This window comes from Sus scrofa, chromosome 4, assembly GCF_054392235.1.
Source record: "Sus scrofa isolate SSC_HxYL_T2T_F1_AM1 chromosome 4, Sscrofa_HxYL_maternal_Yorkshire_Landrace_v2.0, whole genome shotgun sequence".
In the NCBI taxonomy this organism is placed as follows: domain Eukaryota; kingdom Metazoa; phylum Chordata; class Mammalia; order Artiodactyla; family Suidae; genus Sus; species Sus scrofa.
In genome coordinates, this window is record NC_139386.1 from 95,784,975 (window position 1) to 95,795,880 (window position 10,906).

The following is a 10,906-nucleotide window of genomic DNA, read 5'->3' on the forward strand; positions in this document are numbered from 1 at the left end:
TATTTCCAGAGAAACTTGCCCAAGATGAGCCTCGAATAGGTTGAGCTTATCCCCAGATTCAGTTGCTAAGACTCTTGAGGGTCCCTCTTGCCCAAAAGAATGCCAGACTCTGCACCCTGGAAAGGGTCAGAATGTTCCCAGTGACAAGCACACCGTAACGTTAATCGTATTAAGACAGATATCATAGGATATCACTTATATGTGGAATCTAAAACAAAAATGATACTGGACTTATTTACAAATCAGAGACAGACTCAGAGATATAGAAAACAAACTTATGGTTACCAAAGGCAGGGGGGAGGGATAAATCAGTTGTTTGGGATTAATAGATACACACTACTAGGTGTAAAATAAACAAGGTCCTACTGTATAGCACAGGGAACTATATTCAGTATCTTGTAATAACTTATAAGGGAAAAGAATCTGAAAAAGAATACACACACACACATACACACACATATATATCTGAATCACTTTGTTCTATACCAGAAAGATAACATTGTGCATCAACTGTACTTCAATTAAAACAACAACAACAACAAAACAGCAGTTCCTGTAGTGGCACAGCGGAAATGAATCCACCTGGGAACCATGAGGTTGTGGGTTTGATCCCTGGCCTTGCTTCGTGGGTTGCGGATCTGGCGTTGCTGTGAGCTGTGGTGTAGGTTGCAGATAGGGCTCGGATCTGGTGTTGCTGTGGCGTAGGCTGGCAGCTGTAGCTCCTGTTGGACCCCCTAGCCTGGGAACCTCCATATGCCATGGGTGTGGCCCTAAAAGGACAAAAGACAAAAAATAAATAAATAAAAATTTTAAAAAAAATCATTCTTTCATGGAATTAACATTACAGTGAATTTCACCGTAACAAACTTCAGTGTTCCAACTTCAAAGCCACTCTGGGTCTTTTTTTTTTTTCAGTAGTTTTAAAAATTTTAGAACCGTTTTATATTCACAGAAAAATTGGAAAGTACAAAGAATTTCCATATACCCTACACCCAATTTTTCTTATTAACATTTTACACTAGTATGTCATATTTGTCACAATTAATGAACCAATATTGATATATTACTATTACTATTATTATTATTTTAGGGACACACCAGCAACCTATGGAAGTTCCCAGGCTAGGAGTGGTATCAGAGCTATATCTGGGGCTTACACCATAGCTGGAGCAACGCTGGATCCAAGATGCATTTTGCAACCTATGCCACACCTGGCAGCAATGCCGGATCCTTAACCCACTGAACAAGGGCAGGGCTGAAATCCACATCTTCACCAACACTATGTCAGGTTCTTAACCTACTGAGCTACAATGGGAAATCTGATACATTACTTTTAACAAAGGCCATACTTCATTTCAATTTCCTTGGTTTTTAATCTATTATCCTTTTTCTTTACCAGGATCCCATATAAGACATCTCATCATATTTAGTCCTCATGTCTCCTTAGGCTCCTATTGGCTGAAACATTTTCTCAAACTCTTGTTTTTGATGATCTTGACAGTTGTGAGTACTGGCTAGGTGTTTTGCAAACTGCCTCTCAACTTGGATTTGTGTGATGTGTTTCACATGTTAAGACTGGGGTTATGAGTTTTGGAAGGGAAGACCACAGAGGAAAAGTACCTTCTCATCACAGTACATCAAGGGTACGCACTGTTGCTGCTGCTGTTGACCTTGGTCGCATGGTTGAGGTGCTGTTTGTCGGGTTTCTCCCCTGTAAAGTTCCCCTTTCCCCTCGCTTTACATGTTCTAGTCTTTGAAAGGAAGTCACCATACATAGCCCATTCTTAGCTAGTGGAGAGTTCTAGTCCACCTCCTTTGGTGAAGGATATGTCAATATTTTTGCCATTTTATAAGTATGTTGTTTGTTTCCCTATTGTGGAATTGTAAGGATCCCTTTGTATTTTGCATACAATTCCTTTATCAGATACGTGCTTCACAAGTATTTTCTTCTAGCATGTGACATCCCCTCCCCATTCTCTGAATAGTGCCTTTCAAGTAGCCATTATTAATTTTAACAAAGTCTAATTTATTGATATTTTTAGTTATCATGGTCTTGGTGCTATATGTATATAAATTCATCACCAGTCCCAAGGTCATGTTGATTTTCTTCTATGTTTCCTTCTAGAAGTTCTATAGATTGCATTTTACCTTTAGGTCATGATCCACTTTGAAAGAAGTAAAATCTTGGTCTCAGTTCATTGTGTCCTTATGGACAGCCATAATTTCCAGCACCATTTGTTGAGAAGGCTGTCCCTTCTTTGTCAAAGATCAGTTTGCTACAAAATAACTTGCTAAATTTTTACTGAGATTGAGTTGAATTTATAGAGCAAGGTGGGAACAACTGCTGTCTTACCAAAATTGAAATGCAATCTCTGTCTTTTCATGGGTGTATTTAGACTATTCAAAATTAATTCTTGATAATTTATATGTATGTCTACCATTTGCATTTGCTTTCTACTTGTTGCATTTGTTATTTGTATTTTTTCCTCTATATTTCTAGCTCCTTCGGTCTTTATTTGTCTTTTTGACTTTTCTAGGGCCGCTCCCGAGGCACATGGAGGTTTCCGGGCTAGGGGTCTGATTGGAGCTGTAGCTGCTGACCTATGCCAGAGCCACAGCAATGCAGGATCCGAGCCGCATCTGCCACCTACACCACACCTCATGGCAATGCTGGATCCTTAACCCATTGAGCAAGGCCAGGAATCAAACCCGCAACCTCATGACTCCTAGTCGGATTCGTTAACCACTGAGCCACTATGGTAACTCCCGCTCCCTTGGTCTTAATTGAGCATTTTCAGATTCCACTTTATCTCTTTTAGTGTATCATTATTTTAAAATTGATATTGTATTGATATTGTTTGTTTTAAAAAATCTTTGAGTGGTTTCTAGGAGTTGGCAATATACATTTTTACCTTATCTAAGTTCCACTAGCGAATAACACTATATTGTTTCAAGTATATTATCAATTGAATATTATCAATTCCTCTTTTCCATCTCTTACGGTTTTGAGTCATTTATTTCAGGTTTCCAAATACTGTAATCACCCAGTACACTGTTATTGTTATTACTTTAAACAGTTATCCTTTACTTTTTTTCTTCTTTTCTTTATAGGGCTGTACCCACAGAATATGGAAGTTCCCAGATCAGGGGTCAGATCAGAGCTGCAGCTGCCAGCCGACATCACAGTAACAGCAATCTAGACGCAAGCTGCATCTTCGACTTACACCACAGCTCACAGCAGCACTGATCCATAACCCACTGAGTGAGGCCAGGTATTGAACCTGAATCCTCATGGATATTAGTTGGGTTTGTAAGCCTCGATGGGAACTCCAAAATAGTTATCTTTTAGAAAATAAAAGATTGTATCTTTCCAATATTTATTTCTTCTCTGATGCCCCTCCCTTCTTTTTGTAGACCCCAATTCCTGACCTATACCATTTTCCTTATGCCTGAAACCTTCTTTCAAAATTTCTTGCAAGGCCAATCTCTTGGCAATAGAATTCCTTCAGTTTTCATTTGTTTGAAAAATCTTTCCTTTCATTTTTGATGTACATTTTTGCTGGATGCAGAATTCTGGGCAGGCGGCCTTTTCTTCTTCTTTTGTCTTTTTAGGGCCACATCCACAGCATATGGAGGTTCCCAGACTAGAGGTCGAATCAGAACTGTAGCCTCTGGTCTGTACCACAGCCACAGCAATGCCAGGTCTAAGCCTCACCTGTGACCTACACCACAGCTCACAGCAACGTCTGATCCTTAACCCACTGAGCGGGCCAGGGATTGAACCCGCATTGGGTTTGTTACGGAAATTCCAGGTGGCCTTTTCTTTCACAGCTTTAAACATTTCACTTCATTCTATTGTTGTTTGCATGGTTTATGATAAGTCCATCTTAATTCTTGTCTGTGCCCTGCTATAGATAAAGTGTGTGTGTGTGTGTGGTGGGGGGGGGTCTAGCTTTTTTTTTGAGGTTTTGTCTTTTTCTTTGGTTTTCTGGAGTTTAAAGGATATGCCTGGTTATAGATTTTTAGGGGTTTTGGGGGGGTTGGGTGGTCATTGAGCTTAATGAATCTGTGGTTTGTTGTCTGTCATAAATTTTGGAAAATTCTCCTCATTCTTATTTCAACTGTTTCTTTTGCTCTGTCTCTTCTCCTTCTGGCATTCTAACTGCACAAATATTACACTTTTTGAATTTGTCCTACATCCATTGTCTTAGACAATCTATTTTTTGATTGTTTTTATTCCTTTTTTCCTCTTTGTGCTTTTCTTAGGGAAGTTACTATTGACCTATCTTCAAGCTCTTTGGGCTGCATTCCACAAACCTACAAATCCTGTATTTGCCCAGCTTTAAGACTGAGGAAAGAGCCCAGAGTCAGTGGCAGAGATAGCAATGCTTTAAAGAATGGAGGGGCTTATATGTCTGAAGCAAGGTCTTGGAGTGACACCCCACTGTCTGCAGAGGATGGGTGGGACACAGCAGCAGTCTACATTCCTGGGGGAAGGGGAAAGGAGAGATTGCCACTTACAGGAGGTTGGCTCATTAGCTGCCAGGGAAACCAGCAAGGGGGATGCCCGTTACCACCACTCTGACAAGAACAGTCCCCAGCTGGGGCCTGGGGCAAGTACACAGGAAGTTCAGTCACATGAGTAGGGTGCAGGTGAAGCAGGTACTGGTCAGGCAGGGGATGTACAGAGAGCAAGAGAACAGCCATCTTGAGTAGCCTGACCAGACATTCCACCCCTGCACACCCCTCGCAATCTTGGTCCAACCCTTTTTCATCATATTTCTGGGGTCAAGTGTGTAAGAGGTACTGCAATCAGATACTACAAATGCAATACAGACAGAAGTTACAGCCACCCCTGGTTTTCACAAACTCAGAGCCATCTGTGAGAAGGGGAAGACTCTGGCTCTGAAAGAAACATTCTGGTGGCCTAGCCAGGAGTCAGCAATCACAGTACAGATCTGCCACCTCGTGTTATGTTGAGTGCCATTAAGAGTAGACCCATTAGGTCTTTCCAAACAACAACAAACCCCAGTTAATCCTACTAGTTGGACTTGTATACCCAGAAGCCAATCTATTCCATTCCACAAAGCATAGCCCACGGGGGCTTCTGGGCAGTCAGTTGTGCAGTAACATTTACCAATGGGAGTCCTCTCAATCATATAGCCTCCTCCAAACTGTCTGTGGTGGAATTCCTCAGAAGGAGTCTCAGAATGTGGCCTGAATTCCCAAAAGGCCTCTCAGGGCCAGAAAAAACCGTCTCAAAGCCTGCCATCAGGCTCCACCTTGGAGGACTTCTCTTTCAGAAGTCCCCCAAATAACATGATTTATGCATATGCCAGGAAACAGCCTTTTCTATTCTGCTGATAAGACTGCTCAGAACCCAAGAGATGCAAATTTATGGAGAAAGCAGGCAGAGAGAAAAATATTTCAATTCTACTCACTGGTATAAATTTACCAAATTGCTTTAAGTCATAACTAACATGAGGGGAAGGGCTTCCACATATTTAGAAAACACTGATCAAAACCAGTAATGTTCCAGACAAACCCCATAAAAATTATAGCCATATTCACCAGTTCACTCAATCCTTTTGTTAACTTATGAAGCCATCAGGTCTTCCTTTAGGATTCTTTAATTTCTTACCCAGTTCAGCAGTATAATCTGAAATTCATCAGAGACCTGTTATGATCAAAAGGTCCTTCCCACGAATCAAGATGAAACACTTTTGCAAAAGCATGAGTACAATAATAACTGTCTATAAAAGACAAAAGACTTTAAAAAGCACAGCTAAATACCTCATCACAATGTAATCGGTAGAGAAACTTGGTTACAATAACTAGAATTATGACTGATTATAGTCTCGGTCCTTTAAAAACCTTCATCTCTAGCGAAAAAAAAAAAAAAAAAAAAACAAGAAGCAAGTGATTGTGAACCATCTGTCATACCAACATTTCCTGACTGGGAGATTTATACATTAGTCTTCCTTTCCCAAGAAGGCAAAGATAGGTAAACTTAGACCTGTCCCTCAGTTAATGTTCCAATGTTTTGTCCCATCTGAAATGACCCAGATAGTCAATGAATTTTCTTCCTTAGTTTTGAATTCTCTTCTTTTAACTTAGTTTCAAGCTATCAAAATCTGGAGATAATATTTTATTTTTTAAATTTTGGTTTTTTTTTTTTTTTTTTTTTTTTTTTGGCTGCACAAGCAGCAAATGGAAGTTCCTGGGCCAGGGTTGAATGGGAGCTGTAGCTGATCCATGATGCATCTGCAACCTTTATTGAAGCTTACAGAAATGCCAGATCCCTAACCCACTGAGTGAGGCCAGGGATCAAACTCACATCCTCACAGAGATAAAGACTGGTCCCCAGAGTACCCGTTGTGGTGCAGTGGTTAACAAATCCGACTAGGAACCATGAGGTTGTGGGTTTGATCCCTGGCCTTGCTCAGTGGGTTGAGGATCCAGCGTTGCTGTGGCTCTGGCGTAGGCCAGTGGCTATGGCTCCAATTAGACTCCTAGCCTGGGAACCTCCATACGCCGTGTGCGCAGCCCAAGAAAAGGCAAAAAGCCAAAAAAAAAAAAAAAAAAAAGACTCGTCGCCAGTCTGCTGAATTACAACAGCAGATACTATTTTAGATAGACATTCCCAAAACATAATTATTTCTATAGAATATACCTAAAAGCTCTTTTTTCTCCTTGACTCTTACGGATCACAAAAGATTCAAGTTCCAGAGAGCCCAAGTATATTATTTACAGCTCAAAGGCATGAGAAATACAGTTCCTTCTAGAGAGCTGGTTTAACCAATTACAAGTCTCACCTTGCATTATAGCAGAGCCACTGCGGCTCTTGTTCTCCAGATCTTCTAGCAGCCCCCATTCATCAAGGACAGCCAGCACAGGGCCCCACAGGCCAGTGGACCGCCACCCCAGCATTACTTCTGCAACTTTCAGGATTACTCTGTGAACTGGAGATGGGCACTTGTTTGCCTCAACAGAGATTGAACCATGAGTCACTGCAGCTGCCGACCCTCAACACACCTGAGGAGGGAGGCACTCTGTGCTCTGGGCAAACTGGCAGAATAGGGCTTCAGATCATTAGATATTTTTAGGAGAAGATTTTATGAGCTTAATTCTTGCATCTCCTCCTATCTAGAAAAGCACATATCCTTTGCAGTGACTGATGTCTGTTTCTCGTGACTAGTAGTAACCTTCACAAAACCAGCAGCAAAGTTCTGTGAAGTGTGAGCATGGCTGCCCATGTGCCCCAAGGGAACTCAGGAAGGAAACAGAATACCCGCCATCTAGCAACCATCAGACTGCAGCCACTCCTCACTGTGAGCCCCGAGGAAACTCGGGCTGAGAAAACACAGGCTACTGGCCCCAGGCAGTTGAGTGCTTATCAAAGGAATGATTTCAGTGAGCTGAGACCTTTATATTGTCCCATAAAAAAGTGCTAAGTTCCTTAACCTGAGATATCTGGTTTTCTGTTGTTAGCTGTCATCTTTTGTTCCTATTACATGCCCTTTGTTACAAAACTCCCGTATATCATAGCTCCCCCTCACCTCCTTGGAGAAGTTTCCTCAGGATTACTTGAGATGCTGCCTCCAGAGCTGAAGTCCTCATTTTGGCCACAATAAAACAGAACCCTCAACTTTTAGGTTGAGCATTTTTTTTTTTTTTTTTTTTTTTTGTCTTTTTGCCATTTCTAGGGCCGCTCCCGCGGCATACGGAGGTTCCCAGGCTAGGGGTCTAATCCGAGCTGTAGCTGCCGGCCTACGCCAGAGCCACAGCAACGTCAGATCCGCGCTGCATCTGCGACCTACATCACAGCTCACAGCAACGCCGGATCCTTAACCCATGGAGCAAGACCAGGAATCAAACCCGTAACCTCATGGTTCCTAGTCGGATTCGTTAACCACTGAGCCACAACGGGAACTCCAGGTTGAGCATTTTTGTACATCAACAACTCCCACAACCTTCAGGCCCCACAAGTTTCCACTTCCTGTCTTGTATTTACCAACATTTCATAGGAGTTTCTTTGGTCTCTGGCTGGCTCATTCCTTGCCCAGCTTTAAGACCTAAGAAAGAGCCAGGGGTCAATGACAGAGACATCACTGATTTAATGGATGGGGGAGCTTACGCGTCTGAAGCAAGGTCCTGGAGCGACACCTCAGCGTAAACTGAACGGCAGGTAGGACATGGCGGCAGGTAGGACATGGCGGCAGTCTTCACTCCAGAGGGTGTTGGGGGAAGGAAAATTGCCAGTTAAAGGGGGAATTGGATTTCTGGTTGGCTCATTAGTTACCAGGGAAACCTGGTAACTAGGGACCTGCCCCTATCCCCCCTGGACTGGAACAATGACCACCTGGGGCCTGGGGCCAGTATATTCAAACAGTTGCTAATTAGGGAAGGGAGGGAATGCAGAAACAAATGAAAGGCAGTCGAGAGACAATAGTGCAGCTACTGGGGACTCAGTCCTGGTACCCAGGTGGAGCATGGTCACTTTAGACTGAGCACGAGTGAGTGGACCCCAGACAGGTTGGAACCAGAAGGCTGAAGCCTGTGATTCCTGGAACACCCATACCTCACCACCAACCAATCAGAGGAAGGTCACATACCCTATAGCCCGCCCCCAACATTTTGCCTATAAAAAAAAAATCTTCCTTAGGAGTTCCCATCATGGCTCAGTGGTAACAAACCTCAACTAGTATCTATGAGAACTTGAGTTCAATCCCTGGCCTCCATCAGTTGATTAAGGATCTGGGGTTGCCAGGAGCTGTGGTGTGGTTCTGTAGACGCAGCTTGGATCTGGGATTGTTGTGGCTGTGGTGTAGGCTGGCAGCTGCAGCTCTGATTGGACCCCTAGCCTGGTAACTTCCATATGCTTCAGGTGCAGCCAGGAAAAAAAAAAAAAATATATATATATATATATATGTAAAAACTCTTCCTTAAAACCATTGACTTCAGGCTTTTTGAGTACGAGCAGCCTGTTCTTGCTCAGCCCAGCAATAAACCTCTCTCTGCTCCAAATTTAAACGTTTCTGTTTGCTTGGCCTCTCTGTACATCAGGAACATGAATTTGTGTTCAAAGACAGTATCAGGTCTATACAAATCAGTTATTTCAGTGTTCCCTTGAATAACACCTCTTCCTTGAAGCTTTCTTTGAAGTCTCATCTCACTGAGCTCACCTTCACCTGGGTCTAATTTTTTTTTTTTTTTTGTCTTTTTCTCTTAATTTGCACTTAATTGAATACTACTTAGTAACACTTGATTTTGGATGGATAAACTGCCTCTTCAAATATAAGCTCTTTTGTGGGAGGGACAATCTTTTATGCCACTGTTATATCCTTGGTTCTGCTGTTGTAAGTGTATATTAGGCATATAGGAAATATTGAATTAAATGTTTAGGGTAGACCAGGGTTTGCATTACTTTTCTTTGATTTTGGTATTCGTGCGGCTCCATCAGACTTTCAGAATAGAAACATGCAGTTAATAGAGGCTCATTGTAAGGATAAGACAGGAAGGTAAAGAGAGGATAAAGCAGCCAAATGACCAGACTCCACATGTGGCTGACACAGCATTCCTCGTTCAAGGTACAACAATAAATGCATTCGTTTCAAAGTACATGCAGTGAACCAACAGCAATCCTGCAAGTCTCCCACGTGGGTGACGACCCTTGCATCCCTCCTTCTCCCCTTTCTACTTACTTTCTGCTTGACTGCCCTTTATCTTACTCTCTTCATGTTTCATTGATTGAATGATTGACTTAATAAGGATTTACTGAGCACTCTCCGTGGGCTAGGCATTCTGCAAGGCTTTGTGGATATAAAGGAGACGAAAGATGCAGTTCCTGCTTACAGAATTCACAGCCCAGAAAGAAAGACAAGTAAATTGATAATTATAACATCATGTGATGAATGATATAATGGGGGGACGGAAGGGTAAATATAATAGGAGCACATACAAGGAGTATTTAATCCAATCTAGGGGATCAAGAAGAGTTTCCTGGGGAAAGCAGCATCCAAAATGAGAAGTAAATAAAGAGGAGGAATATATCAGAAAGGTGATTGTGGTGAATCTTTGTTACAGGCAAGGGGGAAAGTAAACATGAAGACCTAAGGAGACAACACAGTGTTTGGGAAAGAGAAAGTAGTTTAGCATGACTAGAGTATAAAGTATAGCATGATAAGCAAAGGAGGAGGTGGTAGAAATATGAAGAGATAATGCCTTAACTATAATCAGGGTTCAGATTATTGACATGTTAATCGCATCAAAAAGTATAAAGTTTATCCTAAGTGCCCCTGCTGGGAAGACACTGGAGATTTTCAAGGAGGAAAATGATGTGATCCATTTGACATTTTGGAAATACCTTTCTGTTAACAGTTGGAAGAAGCAGAGCAAGACTTGACACAAGAGACTAATTATTGAGTTTTTCCAACAATCCAAGTAGGAGATGATGTGATGAGAAAGAAATGTACAAAAGGGAGGGAGAAATATTTAGGAAAGAAGAACAGATAGGCTCAGGACTTCTTGTAAATGAAGTTTGAGAGGTGATTGGCCAGCCTCTTGATGCTGCATTTGCATCTGCACCGCCTCCTCCCTGGGCCAGTTTTGCTCAGGACAGTAGAGTCATGTGACCCCAAACAGTGCCATTCTGAGCTCTTTTCTGGACTCCTGAATAGTCTATGACTTTGCTTCTTGAGGGTGGGAAGAAACAAGGAGATTTGGGGAGGGAAGGGGGGAATATATATATGTATATATATTCTTTGCACCAAGAATGAGGGTTGGTTTTTATTTTATTTTATTTTATTTTTACTTTTTAACAGAAGAAAGTATTTTATTTTCAAATGTACATGGAATATTTTCCAGGATACACCATACACTACAACAAAAACAACTCTTAAATTGA

At 41.9% G+C, this 10,906-nt stretch overlaps 1 protein-coding gene across 1 annotated transcript in view; it reads right to left on the bottom strand.

The window, feature by feature from the left end:
- Positions 1 to 8,227, bottom strand: part of MPTX1 (mucosal pentraxin 1) — a 28,315-nt gene extending 20,088 nt beyond the window's left edge. The window contains exons 1-2 of the mRNA XM_013996888.3: positions 8,138 to 8,227; positions 6,816 to 6,962 (exon numbers count right to left, since the gene is read on the bottom strand). The gene's annotated coding sequence lies outside the window, so the exon portion shown is untranslated. The remainder of the gene's footprint in view (positions 1 to 6,815; positions 6,963 to 8,137) is intronic.
- Between the last annotated feature and the right edge of the window lie 2,679 nt (positions 8,228 to 10,906).